This window comes from Bufo bufo, chromosome 3 (assembly GCF_905171765.1).
Source record: "Bufo bufo chromosome 3, aBufBuf1.1, whole genome shotgun sequence".
NCBI classification, from domain to species: Eukaryota; Metazoa; Chordata; class Amphibia; order Anura; family Bufonidae; genus Bufo; species Bufo bufo.
Window position 1 is genome coordinate 40188243 of NC_053391.1, and position 17672 is coordinate 40205914.

The following is a 17672-nucleotide window of genomic DNA, read 5'->3' on the forward strand; positions in this document are numbered from 1 at the left end:
CTCACACAGCAGCCCCCCTGACCTCCATACAATCTCGCACAGCAGCCCCCTCCTCCATACAATCTCACACAGCAGCCCCCCCTCCTCCATACAATCTCACACAGCAGCCCCCCCTCCTCCATACAATCTCACACAGCAGCCCCCCCCTCCATACAATATCACACAGCCCCCCCCCTCCTCCATACAATATCGCACAGCAGCCCCCCCCTCCATGCAATATCACACAGCAGCCCCCCCTCCATACAATCTCACACAGCAGCCCCCCCCTCCATACAATCTCACACAGCAGCCCCCCTCCCCTCCATACAATCTCGCACAACAGCCCCCCCCCCCTCCTCCATACAATCTCACACAGCAGCCCCCCTCCCCTCCATACAATCTCACACAGCAGCCCCCCCCCTCCTCCATACAATCTCACACAGCAGCCCCTCTGACCTCCATACAATCTCGCACAACAGCCCCCCCCCTCCATACAATCTCACACAGCAGCCCCCCTGACCTCCATACAATCTCGCACAACAGCCCCCCCCCCCCCTCCTCCATACAATCTCACACAGCAGCCCCCCCCTCCTCCATACAATCTCACACAGCAGCCCCCCTGACCTCCATACAATCTCGCACAACAGCCCCCCTCCCCTCCTCCATACAATCTCACACAGCAGCCCCCCTGACCTCCATACAATCTCGCACAGCAGCCCCCTCCTCCATACAATCTCACACAGCAGCCCCCCCTTTTCCATACAATCTCACACAGCAGCCCCCCCTCCTCCATACAATCTCACACAGCAGCCCCCCCCTCCATACAATATCACACAGCCCCCCCCTCCTCCATACAATATCGCACAGCAGCCCCCCCCTCCATGCAATATCACACAGCAGCCCCCCCTCCATACAATCTCACACAGCAGCCCCCCCCTCCATACAATCTCACACAGCAGCCCCCCTCCCCTCCATACAATCTCGCACAACAGCCCCCCCCCCTCCTCCATACAATCTCACACAGCAGCCCCCCCTCCTCCATACAATCTCACACAGCAGCCCCCCCTCCTCCATACAATCTTGCACAGCAGCTCTCCACCCTCAGCATACAATCCCATACAATCCTAGTTATCATGTCTCCCCTGCCTGATATCTTCTCCTGTACATGTCTGTTTTCTTGTCTTTAATAAAAACTAATAGTTTTATCCAATTTTTTTAAATTAACTTTTTTTTTTTTTTTTTTCACTGTCCGCTGGCGTTCGTCTCTCCGCTCGGAGCTTGTAGCTGTGGATAGAGATGTGCACAGACCTCCACACTAAGCCGCCTGCTGTCCAGCATCTACTGCTACAAGGGGCCTCCCTGCATCGTATAGTGCTTTAACCCCTTCCCAGCCGCCCAACGTAAATATACAGTACGTTGGCAGTTTGGTATTTAGAGATGGCGCCCGCTCGTGAGCACCATATCCCCGGGTGCCTGGTGTTTTAAACGACAGGCACCCAGGACTAATGTATGCAACAGCCCCCCTCCCCTCCATACAATCTCGCACAACAGCCCCCCTCCATACAATCTCGCACAACAGCCCCCCTCCCCTCCTCCATACAATCTCACACAGCAGCCCCCCTCCATACAATCTCGCACAACAGCCCCCCTCCCCTCCATACAATCTCACACAGCAGCCCCCCCTCCTCCATACAATCTCACACAGCAGCCCCCCCTCCTCCATACAATCTCACACAGCAGCCCCCCCTCCTCCATACAATATCACACAGCAGCCCCCCCTCCTCCATACAATCTCGCACAGCAGCCCCCCCTCCTCCATACAATCTCACACAGCAGCCCCCCTCCTCCATACAATCTCACACAGCAGCCCCCCTCCTCCATACAATCTCATACAGCAGCCCCCCTCCCCTCCATACAATCTCGCACAGCAGCCCCCCTCCTCCATACAATCTCGCACAGCAGCCCCCCCTCCTCCATACAATATCGCACAGCAGCCCCCCCCTCCTCCATACAATATCGCACAGCAGCCCCCCCCTCCATGCAATATCACACAGCAGCCCCCCCTCCATACAATCTCACACAGCAGCCCCCCCCTCCATACAATATCACACAGCAGCCCCCCTCCCCTCCATACAATCTCGCACAGCAGCCCCCCTCCCCTCCATACAATCTCACACAGCAGCCCCCCTCCATACAATCTCACACAGCAGCCCCCCCTCCATACAATATCACACAGCAGCCCCCCTCCCCTCCATACAATCTCACACAGCAGCCCCCCCCTCCTCCATACAATCTCACACAGCAGCCCCCCTGACCTCCATACAATCTCGCACAACAGCCCCCCTCCCCTCCTCCATACAATCTCACACAGCAGCCCCCCTGACCTCCATACAATCTCGCACAGCAGCCCCCTCCTCCATACAATCTCACACAGCAGCCCCCCCTCCTCCATACAATCTCACACAGCAGCCCCCCCTCCTCCATACAATCTCACACAGCAGCCCCCCCCTCCATACAATATCACACAGCCCCCCCCTCCTCCATACAATATCGCACAGCCCCCCCCCCCTCCATGCAATATCACACAGCAGCCCCCCCTCCATACAATCTCACACAGCAGCCCCCCCCTCCATACAATCTCACACAGCAGCCCCCCTCCCCTCCATACAATCTCGCACAACAGCCCCCCCCCCTCCTCCATACAATCTCACACAGCAGCCCCCCCTCCTCCATACAATCTTGCACAGCCCCCCCCCCCCTCCTCCATACAATCTTGCACAGCAGCCCCCCCTCCTCCATACAATCTTGCACAGCAGCTCTCCACCCTCAGCATACAATCCCATACAATCCTAGTTATCATGTCTCCCCTGCCTGATATCTTCTCCTGTACATGTCTGTTTTCTTGTCTTTAATAAAAACTAATAGTTTTATCCAATTTTTTTAAATTAACTTTTTTTTTTTTTTCACTGTCCGCTGGCGTTCGTCTCTCCGCTCGGAGCTTGTAGCTGTGGATAGAGATGTGCACAGACCTCCACACTAAGCCGCCTGCTGTCCAGCATCTACTGCTACAAGGGGCCTCCCTGCATCGTATAGTGCTTTAACCCCTTCCCAGCCGCCCAACGTAAATATACAGTACATCGGCAGTTTGGTATTTAGAGATGGCGCCCGCTCGTGAGCACCATATCCCCGGGTGCCTGGTGTTTTAAACGACAGGCACCCAGGACTAATGTATGCAATTGACAATAACATCGATTGCACACATTTAACCCCTCAGATGCTGTGGTCAAATGTGACCACGGCATCTGGGAGCTGAAAAACCATGAGCACGTGCTCCCCGCCATGAGCATTGGCTCCCCCTAGCGAGGATCAGGGAAGCCAGATTGTGTGCGCAGCAACCTCAGTCCTCCTGAATGATCCAAGGCTGCCACAGCTATGTTCCTATGAAGACCCTGCCTGTGCACTGGAGTCTATGAGAGACACAGTCTAAGGCCTCATGCACACGACCGTATGGCTTTTTCATTGTTTTGCGGTCCGTTTTAATCTGTTTTTTGTTTTAGTATTGTTTCTGCTTCCGTTCTGTTTTGCTGTTCCTCTAAAAACGGTAACCAAACGGAAAAACGGATCGGAAACGGAAGCATGGCATATACAGTAATTACATAGAAAAATTGGGCTGATCATAACATTTTCAATAGATGGTTCCGCAAAAACGGATACGGAAGACATACGGATGCATTCCGTATCTGTTCCGTTTTTTTACAGCCCCATTGACTTGAATGGAGCCACGGAACGTGATTTGCGGGCAATAATAGGACATGTTCTATCTTTGAACTGAATGGAAATACGGAAACGGAATGCATACGGAGTACGTTCAGTTTTTTTGCGGACCCATTGAGATGAATGGTTCCGTATATGGACCGCAAAAAAACGGAACGTAAACGAAAAAAAAAAAAAAAACGTTTGTGTGCTAGAGGCCTAATGATTGCTGGTTCAGGTTATTTCTGTTCCACTCTGGGACTTTACTTTTGGGGGTCTGATCCCCTCTGCAATGCATTACAATACATCTGTATTGTAATGCATTGCCTGTCAGTGTATTACACAGAGTAATACACTAAGGGTCCATTCAGACGTCCGCAACTGTTTGTGGTCCGCAAAACACGGACACCGGCTATGTGCAGTTGCGGACAAGAATAGGACATGTTTTTTTTTTTTTTTGCGGGGCCAATTTGGAGCTGTTTCTTCTTACTAAAGAAATATCCTCAATATTGAGAAAATAATTATACATGGGAATGATCCACATTGAAGGAATCCACACTCCTTTTCTTCCATGATACCTTTTTCCCATGATACTCCTTTTCTCATGAGACCATCGAAGGGTAAAAAAAAAACACCATTCACTTCTAGGGGTGATACCACTGAGGAAGGGGAGAGTTATCCCCGAAACGCGTCTGGCGAAAGTTTCACCCCTGAAAGACTTGAACCCCGATCGGACAGTGCACTGCACATACCTACCTTTAATCAGCTGAAAGCTATCACTGGGAGCACAACCCATGTGACATACAGAGTATCGAGACGCCGACATAGCAAAATCCGGGACGCCGGCCTGCAATCAGAACTAACAATTACTCGAAAGAAACCAGCTGAACAAAAAGGAAAGGTAAGCCCACAAGTGTGGGTTATTGGTACTGACTTTAACTTACATCTTGCAAAAAATCACCAGTACTGTTCCTGCCTGCAGAGAATTATGTCATGTGATCTTTGTACTAACTCTTTGATGCCGTTGTCTCGAATGGAAATATAAACAAGAGGTTATGTGGAAAAATCTTTAGAAATAATTTTTTTCGGAAACCTTCGAATATTTTTTTCGGAAACCTTCAAAAATTTAACTGAAAGTCTATGTGAAGATTCTCATGAGAAATTAACTACAGAATATTTGGGAAATATATGGACTACACTGATTAGAAGTACTATATATTTGTATGCTGGTGTTTCGCCGCTGAAATTCAGTAGATACTTACAAATGAGTGCATCTTTATTACGTGATATATACCATCTAGACATAGAAACTATATGTCTGTAAGAGAAGTATCCATAATCTATGTGCAATTATTATAACTAGCAGAACAAGCCAAAGAAATATCCAGGGCATTTGTACTTATTTCGGACACCTGCATCTCCAGGTCTCTGCAATAAGCACACCTGAACAACATAGGAGTAAATTAAAATACTGTTTAATTCATTTTTATTCTTTGATATTTTATCATATGTGCATTTTATTGTATTTTATTATATTTTAATTAAGTACAGTTATAATAAATTGTTCCAACTCTTTGGGGCTCCGCATGTATGAGTGTGCCAATCTTATATTGACACTAGGTCAACAAAAGTCAATTCCACCACAGTTTTATGGGTTTTGTTTTTACAGCGTTCCCTATGAGATAAAAGTAACCTGTTCCCTTTATTCTCCAGGTCAGTACAATTACAGTGATTTCTATAGTTTTTCTTGATTTCTATTTTTTTTTTACATCGCCATATTCTGACCCTCCATAAATTTTTTATATGTACAGAGCTGTTTTTACTGATACCATATTATTTTTGAAATGCTTTTTATAAAAATTGTTGGGGAGGTAAAATGACAAAATAGTGACAAATCAGCGATTTAGAAGTTTTTTTTCCCATTACGCCAATCACCGTGTATGTTTTTATATTTGAATAGTACAGGCGGTTTCACATGCGCTGATACCTATGCTGTTTATTTATTTTTTGTTACACTTTTTAGTAGTTCCCCCAGGTAATAGGGCTCTTTCACACTTGCGTTCTCGTCTTCCGGCATAGAGTTCCGTCGTCGGGGCTCTATGCCGGAAGAATCCTGATCAGGATTATCCTAATGCATTCTGAATGGAGAGAAATCCGTTCAGGATGCATCAGGATGTCTTCAGTTCCGGAACGGAACGTTTTTTGGCCGGAGAAAATACCGCAGCATGCTGCGCTTTTTGCTCCGGCCAAAAATCCGGAACACTTGCCGCAAGGCCGGATCCGGAATTAATGCCCATTGAAAGGCATTGATCCGGATCCGGCCTTAAGCTAAACGTCGTTTTGGCGCATTGCCGGAGCCGACATTTAGCTTTTTCAGAGTGGTTACCATGGCTGCCGGGACGCTAAAGTCCTGACAGCCATGGTAAGTGTAGTGGGGAGCGGGGGAGCAGTATACTCACCGTCCGTGCGGCTCCCCGGGCGCTCCAGAGTGACGTCAGGGCGCCCCATGCGCATGGATGACGTGATCCATGTGATCACATGATCCATGCGCTTGGGGCGCTCTGACGTCACTCTGGAGCGCCCCGGGAGCCGCACGGACTGTAAGTATACTGCTCCCCCGCTCCCCGCTCCTACTATGGCAACCAGGACTTTAATAGCGTCCTGGGTGCCATAGTAACACTGAACGCATTTGGAAGACGGTTCCGTCTTCAAATGCTTTCAGTACACTTGCGTTTTTCCGGATCCGGCGTGTAATTCCGGCAAGTGGAGTACACGCCGGATCCGGACAACGCAAGTGTGAAAGAGGCCTAAGGCTACTTTCACACTAGCGCCGGGTGTCCGCTCGTGCGCACCGTTTGAAGGCTCTCACAAGCGGCCCCGAAGGCATCCGTACTGCCCCAATGCATTCTGAGTGGACGCGGATCCGCTCAGAATGCATCAGTCTGCCAGCGTTCAGCCTCCGCTCCGCTCAGTGAGCGGACACCTGAACGCTGCTTGCAGCGTTCGGGTGTCCGCCTGGCCGTGCGGAGGCAAGCTGTTTGCGGGTCCCAATACGGGCACTGGCCAACACACATAGGGCTCATGCACACGACCGTATGGCTTTTTCTGTGTCTTGCGGTCCGTTTTTTACGGATCCGTTGTTCCGTTTTTTGTTTCCGTTGTGTTTCCGTTTCTCCGGTCCATTTTTCCATATGCCATATACAGTATACAGTAATTGCATGGAAAAAATTGGGCTGGGCATATCATTTTCAATAGATGGTTCCGCAAAAACGGAACGAATACGGAAGACATACGGATGCATTTCCGTATGTGTTCCGTTTTTTTTTTTTGCGGACCCATTGACTTGAATGGAGCCAAGCACCGCGATTTGCGGACAAGAGTAGGACATGTTCTATCTTTTCACGGTACGGAAATACGGAAATACTGAAACGGAATGCACACGGAGACACTTCAGTTTTTTTTGCTGAACCATTGAAATGAATGGTACAGGGGTCAGAGAAGATAGGTGTGAGCCCCAGAGATGCCGTCCACATCTATCAAACATTTATGGCATATAATGTGAGGGCAAAATATAGGCGAATACAATAAACAGTCAAGTTACCAGCAGTCAGTTGAGGGTATATTCAGAAGCCACATGCAAAATCACCGGATATCCACAGAGTAAGGGCTCCATTCACACGTCCGCAAAATGGGTCCGCATACTTTCCGCAATTTTGCGGAATGGGTGCGGACCCATTCATTCTCTATGGGAACGGAATGGTTGCGGACAGCACACAGTGTGCTGTCTGCAGCCGCAATTGCAGAGCGCGGCCCCGATTTTGGGTCTGCAGCTCCGCAAAAAGATAGAACATGTCCTATTCTTGTCCGCAGCTTGGGTTCGACACCCCTCACCTGCCAATCAATTGTTTTCTTTGTGCCAGAAGTTGGCACCAGAACTACATAGCTCCCTCCATTGTGTAGTGGACGAAGCTAGTAACTGCAGCACTGCTCCCACTAAAGTGAACGGGAACAATGCTGCAGTTCCACGACACAATGGACAGAGCTGTGTAGTTTCAGTGCCAACTTGTGGCACCAGAGCTGCAAGATTACAGTTAATCGGTGGGAATGCGGGGTGTTAGACCCCTGCCAATCTGATAATTATGGCGATAGACCGTCAGTATAAAAATCCTAGACAAGTCCTTTAACAACAGTCTTTCAGACCGGATGATACATTGTGAGATACAATATCTAAAGTCTGGGTTTCAGACCCCTGTGGTGCTCCTGTCCTGAGATCCCTGCAGGGCTACTCATTCCCATAGGAAAGGGATTGGAAACAATCCACAGATTCCCGACCTACACATGTTCCAATTATTACCCCATTTAGGTGGCTTTTTCCTTATTTTATCATAATATTCAATTAACTCTTTAAAGATCTGATTATAACCATGAACCTATCGCCCTTTTATCTTTATTTTCTCATCTGATTCCACAAGATAAGGATGGATCCAGCTGTAAATATCAGATATTTAACATGTACTAGGCAGGGATATTCATTAATAGTATCACATACCTCGCAACCGTCCCGGAATCAGCGGGATAGTTCTGGATTTCAGTGACAGTATCCTGCTGCTGGGGAGCACAGAGTGAGCTGTGATCATCGCAGGAACCAGGTAAGTATTTATCTTTTTTTTTTTTTTTTTCCTGTGAAGCGGGCACATCTCTGGGCTTACTGTGTGGGTGCACATCTGGGCATAACTACTGTGAAGGGGGCACATATCTGGGCATAACTACTGTGAAGGGGGCACATATCTGGGCATAACTACTGTGAAGGGGCACACATCTGGGCATAACTACTGTGAAGGGGCACACATCTGGGCATAACTACTGTGAAGGGGCACACATCTGGGCATAACTACTGTGAGGGTGCACATCTGGGCATAACTACTGTGAAGGGGGCACATATCTGGGCATAACTACTGTGAAGGGGGCACATATCTGGGCATAACTACTGTGAAGGGGCACACATCTGGGCATAACTACTGTGAAGGGGCACACATCTGGGCATAACTACTGTGAGGGTGCACATCTGGGCATAACTACTGTGAAGGGGGAACATATCTGGGCATAACTACTGTGAGTGGGGATAGCAACTGTGAAGAGGGTACATCTAGGCATAGCTACTGTGAAGGGGGCACATATGGTCAAAACTACTATGAAGGGGGCACAATGTGGACATTACTACTGTGAAGCGGGCACATATCTAGGCATAAAGACTGAGGGGCACAATGTGGGCAATACTGCTATGAAGGGGGCACAGTGTGATCATTACTATGGTGTGCTGGCACAAAGGGGGAATAATTACTATGTGGGGGTATTAAGGGGACAGGGTGTGAGTTAGAGGCGGGGCCTAGTATGAAAAAATTGACGTGCACCAGACATATTATCCCTCTTTACGATTTTCTAAAGTTGGGAGGTATGCAGGGGCAGATTAAGTGCATGACAGGACCGGGGCTGTCTACCCAACTCGGGCCCCCCACTCCATTTCAGTTAATTTTTTTTTCTGTATGAAGAGGCTGCGGTGCTTCGTGAGCGCCACAGTCTCTTCCTATGCCATATGACATCTCCAGACTAAAAAAAAATACCCCAGGGGGGCGGAGCCTGACCGTGCTGGATGGCGGCTGCTTGAGAGGAGCGCTCCCGCCACCAAGCTGCTTTCAGCCACATTAGCACTCTAATCCCCGTGCCATGGTCAAGATTCAGCCTAAGCCTGGTGTAGAAGTACTAGCTGGAGGTTTTCTGGAAGAAAAGGAGGAGAGCAGTGGGAGAAATTCGTCCACAAGCGAGCGGCACAACTCCCCATCAGGGAAGACAAGATGGCGCCGAAAGCGCTGAATCGCAGGCTGGATGCGGCTCAAGGAGAATGCACTCTGCCCCTGGAGGGAGACGGCCGGCCGCAACATGGGGTGAGCGATTCAAACTCCCTATCTAAGGACTACTTCGATATGGCCCTGCAGAGAGCCTTAGCCCCGATCGCTGCGGACTTGTCATCCATTAAGGTGGATATCCGCCATATAGGCAACCGGGTGGAGGCCCTAGAGCAATCGTAGGACGCGCTCTTTTCACAAGCGGCGTCCGTTGCTAAAACCCTGGAGACCCATAACGAGGCGATCAACACGGCCCTGCTATTAATTGAGGACCAAGAAAACCGCAGCCGCCGCAAAAACATCCGTGTGAGAGGCCTTCCAGAGGCTGCGGACAAAGAAAATCTCTTTGCGGCCATGCATGATCTCTTCACCTACCTCCTAGGTGCGGAGCGCGCCAAAAACATCATAGTGGAGAGGGTGCACAGATCCCTCCGTCCCAAGCCTTCTCCGGCGGATAACCCTAGGGACATTATTTGCGGCCTATTAAGTTTTCGGGACACTGACGCCATTTTAAACAAGGCCAGAGGTCTGGAGGAGGTAAAAATTGCAGATTCCATAGTTCAGTTGTTTCAAGATGTCGCCCCCTCCACTCTCCAAAAAAGAAGAGTATTGAAACCACTCACAGAGGCTCTGCGTGCAGCCAGGATCCCATACAAATGGCTTTACCCCTTTGGGGTTCAGGTCACATCTGGAAATAGGCGCATTACAATCCGGTCACCCGAGGACTTACCTGTGCTCTGGAATGCCCTACAGATCCCACCGATTGCCATTCCTTCATGGCTTCCAGTACAGCATGATGGCACGTCCCCACAGCTCCCTACTCCGTGGACCACCGTTGGAAAGCAGAAGCCTAAGAAGCCCAGAACATCGCGGTTGGACTCTAATGATTGAGGCCCTTCTTGTGGTCACTTTGGTTATTTTACTCTCTTATTCTATTCTCTACCTGCAGGTCACTGGGTTGAGGTTGGAGGTGTGAGGATGAGGCCCTTTTTGATCTCTCTCCTCACCCCTGACATCCTCTCTCTATATGGTTCCCTTTGACCATTCTCACGGGCCAGTCTTTTGGTCCACACTTTCGGGTTATAATGCTTTATATAATATTGTAATGCTTATATATAATAGGCTATATGCTTAATTTATTCTTTCCTCTACCTCATGTATTTTTCCTATGTAGTGTTGGGTTTGTTCCCCTCCCCCCCCACGTCTCCTCTTCCTTTTTTCTGTGTCTTCCCTGGCCCTGGCCCTGACGGGTTTCCGATCACGTACTACAAAAAATTTCTCCCGGTCTTAGGCCCCCAACTTGTTGACTATTTCAACGCTTTACTTTCTGGTGGTGCCATGCATTCTCAGGCTTTGGAGGTGCATATAGTAGTGCTCCCTAAAGAGGGGAAGGATTTGTCTCTCCCTTCCAGCTATAGGCCCATTTCTCTGCTAAATGCAGACACTAAATTATGGGCAAAGATTCTGGCCCATAGAATAAATCCTTTTACTCCAGAGACTGATAGGGGGCGATCAGGCCGGTTTCGTGGGGGGTCGGGAGTGCAGGGACGGCACTTACAGGGTATTACAAGCCATAGAATATTCTTTGACGAGTAACAAGCCGCTCACCCTTCTCAGCACTGATGCCGAGAAGGCATTCGACAGGGTTGATTGGAAGTTTATGGAAGCCACTCTTAACAGATTTGGATTCCCTCCTCATTTTATCCGTGCGGTGCTGTCCCTGTACTCCTCGCCACACGCGAGGGTTAGAGTCAATGGGGTACTTTCACCCTCCTTTACCATAGCCAACGGGACCAGGCAGGGCTGCCCCCTCTCTCCTTCCCTTTTCATCCTTTGTCTGGAAACGTTGTTGCAGGCCATCAGACAGGATGATGACATTGCCGGGCTAAAGGTTGGCACGTCGACTCATAAGGTCGCGGCCTTTGCCGATGACATGTTGCTCCTCCTGCCGGATCCAATAAAGGCATTCCCAGCAATCTTGGGTCTTTTTGAGTCTTTTGGCCATATGTCTAACTTCAAGATTAATCTATCTAAATGCACGGCACTGGGGGTTTGTGTCCCTGATGCAACCATTTCATTGCTGTCACAGAATTATCCCTTTCAATGGTCGTCCAGTGTCACCTACTTAGGGGTGAAGATCTCAGCCCGTATAGATCAGGCCTTCCAATTAAACTATGCCCCTCTCCTTGTTGATATTAAAGAACAATTGAAACATTTAGATATTCCATTTGTCTCTTGGATGGGACGGAAAAACATAATAAAACGTATATCCTTCCCAAAGTGCTGTTTCTTCTCCAGTCTCTACCTATATACTTACCGGACTCTTACTTCCTGGACCTGCGTAGGATTATTTCAGGCTTCATTTGGAGGCGAGCTCGTCCGAGATTGGCATATGACTTGTTAACCCTGCCCAAACACAGAGGCGGCTTTGGCTTGCCAGACATCAAATTATATTATAGGGCTATTCAACTCCGTTTGTTGAGTGAATTACTAAACATTAACATTAGAAAATTGGGTTACCAAATTGCACGCCAATTAACATCACCTGACGTGCTCGTCCGCCTTTGGACGGTAGACCGTGGTCCTGCGCTTTGCAATGATGCACCACCCCTTTTAAAAGGTCTCTTAACAACTTGGAACGTTACAGCCAGGAAGTTTAGGTTTTGCCCTGGTCCCTCGCCCCTTCTCCCCATGCACCTGCTGCCGTATTGCTTATCTTCAAATTATTCACATGTCCTGGGGTTATGGCCTGCCTTTAACGCATTTGCTGTGGGGGATTTCTTGAGAGACGGACGGATTGCATCCCTGGACGACCTTCGGGCATCACAATTGGCTTTGAGTTGGACCCCTCTGCATTATTCTCATTTCTCATTTATAGGCCAACAGTACCTCGCTAAAGCTAATAGGAATTTTATTCCTTCTTGGTTCGACACTTTGGTAGCCTCTCACAAACCGGTGAGGAAGGTCATTTCGTTAATCTACAACAAACTGTTGCTGGAGGGCGTGCCTAGCAGACCGTCCTTCATTGGGAGGTGGGAGCAAGATTTAGGCATAACTTTGTCAGATGAGTCTGTCTCTTCACTTCTTAGGAGCTCTCACGGGTTCTCCAGATGCGTCAGAATCCAGGAGAGTTCCTTTAAATTGTTGACAAGATGGTACCGCACTCCGGAGGTGCTACATAGGATGGACCCTCTCACTTCCCCAGCCTGCTGGAGATGTCACGAAGAAGTTGGCACAGTCTCACATATATGGTGGTCGTGTCGAGGGGTTTCCCAGTTCTGGTCCTCGCTTAGCAAGATTTTACAGCAAATTTGTCCTTTGGCCCCTCCACTTTCTCCGACTCTGGTTCTTCTCAATGTACCATCAAAGGATTTCCCCTTGCATAAACACTCTCTACTAGCACACTTGTTGGCGGCTGCCAAACTTTTAATCCCTCTACATTGGCTCTCGACACACACTCCTTCAGTTGAGGAATGGACCCAAAAGGTTCATGAGATCTGTAGGTTTGAGGAGCTAACTAGTTGGGAGTCCCTCTCACACGACAAATTTAATGTTATGTGGGGACCGTGGTTTAGTTGGTTGGAAGCAGAGTCGGGGAATCTGTGTCTTTATACTGGGGGTACTGCGAATTCTCCCCCCATTTAGTAACTACCCATTTGTGCTACACTCTCTATATTGTATACCATGCTTGTTCAATTTATTGTTGGTCATGTTTCACTCACATTAGCATACCTTTTTTACTGTTTCTAACCGGCATCACCTCTGTCTTGTGATCTAGGGAGGTTGTGCCTCAGGGGTATCAGACCCCCCCCCCCCCCCCCCTTACATGTCACACATGCTACTCCTGTTAGGTCCGCCTGACTAGCTTAACTTATCTATATTCATTGCCTGTACTTTAATGATAATGTACTTATATTCATTTATATTCATACCATTGTACTGCATATGTCTCCTCGATTGTTGGGCTGTAGCCCGTATATTGTTCTTGTCTTGTTTACCATGCTTGCCGTGATAAATAAAGATTTGTTAAAAAAAAAAAAAAATACCCCAAATTGGGTCCTAAACTGAAAAATGTGGTCGCCAAATTTAAAATACATATAATAAAAAAGACTTGGAGGAGAATACAGCACCACATCCCTCTTACATCCCGGGACATCTCCTGTCATGTAGACCTTCTCTTTCCTCTTCTCCTCCGTTAGACCGCCATGAGAAATTCTTTCAGCCGCATCTCGTCTCTACAGTTTGTAACACAGACACGTTAGATTTCTAAATTTTTCCATCAACCTCTCCATCCTGGTGTCCCCACAGTGTCATCCTGCTGCCACCCCCAATACTGTGCCCGTTGTGCCCCCCAATGCCCCAGGTACTGTACTGCTGAAAAGATAGTGACCCTAATAGACATAATTGGGGTCATTTATCAAACTGGTGTAAAGTAAAACTGGATTTCTAAAAGAGCTGTCAAAAATGAAAGGTGGAATCTGATTGGCTGCTATGGGCGACTAAGACAGTTCTACTTTACACCAGTTTAATAAATTACCCCAAATGTCCCTATAGTATCTACAGCAGATATAATGTCCCCTAGAGTGCCCCCAGTAATAATAACCAGGGTCTGCCTTTGGGGTGTGCGAGCTGTGCGGCTGCACAGGGCGCCATGGCAACAGGGGCGCCCGGCGGCCGACACAGCTCGCAGTCGGTCTCTTACAGCAGGCGGGCCCGAGATTGTGTGAGGCGAGCTGAGCCGCTGCAGCTGCCAGGTCAGGTTCCGGAGCGTGGAGGAGGAGCTTAGGGGCGCAGGCGCAGCGTCGTCCAAGTGCTGCGCCTTCACAGAGAGCCGCAGAAGGATCCGCTCATTGTGTGAGGGCGGCGGCCGGTGCTCTGCAGACAGGGAGGGAGCAGAAGACTTCAAATAGTGAGTACCTGTTCTTATTGTTTTTTTTTTTACAAAATATCTTTTATTAAATGGGGGCAGGGGACTGGATAATGGTGACAGAAACTGGGTATGACTAAGGGGCAGGGGACTGGGTAAAGGTGACAGGGTATGATTAAGGGGGGCAGGGGACTGGCTATGGGTGACACTGGGTATGATTAAGGGGGGCAGGAGACTGGGTAAGGGTGACACTGGGTATGATTAAGGGGGGCAGGGGACTGGGTAAGGGATGACACTGGGTATGATTAAGGGGGCAGGGGACTGGCTCTGGGTGACACTGGGTACGATTAAGGGGGGCAGGGGACTGGGTATGGGTGACACTGGGTATGATTAAGGGGAGCAAAGGGTTGATGAAGGGGTGCAGCATGGGGATTGATGAAGGGGTTAATCTATACCAGCAGTACAGGGTTTTATGTATTATTCAGTTGATCGCTAGGTGGTATCTAGTGCAGCCCTATGTTATTTGGTATTTTGTTTATCTATGCTTTATTTGGCGCAAATGTTGGCGTACTTCATTTAGGAAATTCATATTATCTGTACACTGCTGCTACGAATCTTGCATTTCTTTTGTATCTATACATAAAAGGGCCTCTCTTTTAAATATATATATTTTTATATTGTATCATGTAGCAGCGTTATGGGTCCCAATGGGGGAAGGGGGGGCTACAAGATTAGCTCGCACAGGGCGCCTGAACACCTAAGGCCAGCCCTGATAATAACACCCTATATTGTGCTCCAGGTAAGGCTACTTTCACACTTGCGGCAGAGTGATTCGGCAAGCAGTTCCGTCACCGGAACTGCCTGCCAGATCCGGCAATACGTATGCCAACTGTTGGCATTTGTAAGACTGATCAGGATCCTGATCAGTCTTAAAAATGCCTGATCAGTCAGAAAAATGCATTGAAATGCCGGATCCGTCTTTCCGGTGTCATCCGGCAAAACGGATCCGGCATTTATTTTTTTCACCTTTTTTTTTCGGTCTGTGCATGCGCAGACCGGAAGGACGGATCCAGCATTCCGGTATTTTGAATGGCGGATCCGGCACTAATACATTCCTATGGAAAAAAATGCCGGATCCGGCATTCATGCAAGTCTTCAGTTTTTTTGGCCAGAGATAAAACCGTAGCATGCTGCGGTTTTATCTTTTGCCTGATCAGTCAAAATTACTGAGCTGAAGACATCCTGATGCATCCTGAACGGATTACTCTCCATTCAAAATGCATGGGGATATGCCTGATCAGTTCTTTTTCGGCATTGAGCCCTTTTGACAGAACTCAGTGCCGGAAAAGAAAAAACGCTAGTGTGAAAGTACCCTAATAATCCCTGTATAGTGTCCCCAGAAAAATTTGAATTGCCACTACAGTGCCTCCCCAATAACGATGCCTCCATACAGTAATTTTCCCCACATAGTAATTTGACCCCCCCACACTGGCCCATATAGTAGTTTGCCCCCACACAGTAATTTGCCCCACATTGCCCCCATATAGTAATTTGTCCCCACATAGTAATCCATTTCATAATAATTTGCCCCCACCCAGCCCCACATAGTAGTCCCCCAATATAGTAATTTCCCCCCGATGTACTGTCTCTTTACTAATATGTCCTCCTGTGTGTGTCCCCCATAGTTGGCACATAAAAAAAGAAAGAAAAAAAAGCTAAATACTCACCTATGTCCAGGCGCGCGATGGCAGGCGCGCACACCTCACTGTGCTGCATACCGTCACAGGCGAACGATGTCATCATCACGCCCGCCTGTGCCGGGATTTCACTACCGCATGGCCTAAAGCCTATGGCAGTGATGGGCGGCGGGGCAGGGAACGCTATGCGCTCCCATGCCCCGCTGCAGTATGTGGGGTTTCATGTTGTCCTATTGTAATCCGCCATTGGAGGTATGGTATGACTTGTGCAGTGTCATTATATTTTGTACATTGTAGGACAAAGCAGGGTCACTGACAATAGCAACCACCCTATAAATGAACGTGACCAGCTTTACCAGGAAAGGGAGCCACGACCATCCAAGTTCTAAACCTACAGACCTGCCGAGGCGAAACCCTGTTCCTACACTGCAGCTTACGGTGACGAGGACTCTATCATATGCACATAAACCTATAGAACAGGATGAACATAAGGAATGTCTTATTACATTAAGAGGAGGCGATGCTTCTCCTATGCAGACGGACTGCTGTACATGAGCTCAAGGTCACCAGAAGGTTAATAGAGATCTCCATCTAATAACCTCCAGTGATTAAAGGGGTATTCTGGTTATCCACAGGATGGTCGGTAACTTAGATGGGGGGGTGATCGGACTGCTGGGATCCACACTGATCACAAAAACGAGGGTATTCTGGTTATATACAAGATAACTTAGATCGCTGGGATCTACACTGATTCCGAAAACAGGGGTACTCCGATTATCCACTGGAAACAGGATAACTTAGAACAGTGGGGTCTGACTGCTGGGATCCACACATCATAAAAATGGGGGCATTCTGGTTATCCATGAGACAGGGGATAACACTGGGATCCACACTGATCATGAAAATGTTGGAATTCTGATTATGTACAAGACAGGGGATAACTTTGATCACTGGGATTCACATTGATTACGAAAATGGGGGGGGGGGGGTGCTCCGATTATCCACCGGATAGAGGATAGCTTAGAATAGGGGGGTCTGACTGCTGGGATTCCCTATCATCAGGAGAGCAGGGGCCTTGTTCCCGTGAAATTAATAGACCGACAAGCAGAATCCCCCTTTAATGTAATTTGCATGTACAACGCCTCAATAAGGGGCCGCCTGGAAAGTCACCGCACCCAATACAAATGGAGTCTATATGGCCGTATTCTCTGCCCCAGCCCTCATCAGCCTTTTTGCTTAGGTACAGATGTGGCAGAGTTATCAGAGATAACCCTGCTACATCTGTAGGTCTGATCCTGTGTGACCGTCCATAGGGATTATATTCACGTAATAATCTGCGCCGCAGGAGCCGTCATTCGTGGCTCACAGGTTGTCACCCAGTGACTGACATGTCTGAAGAGATATTTGGAAACTTGGCAGAAGAGGAGCCGTCAGTGCTTTCTGGGGGTGCTAGCTGCTGAGATGGCATTTCAT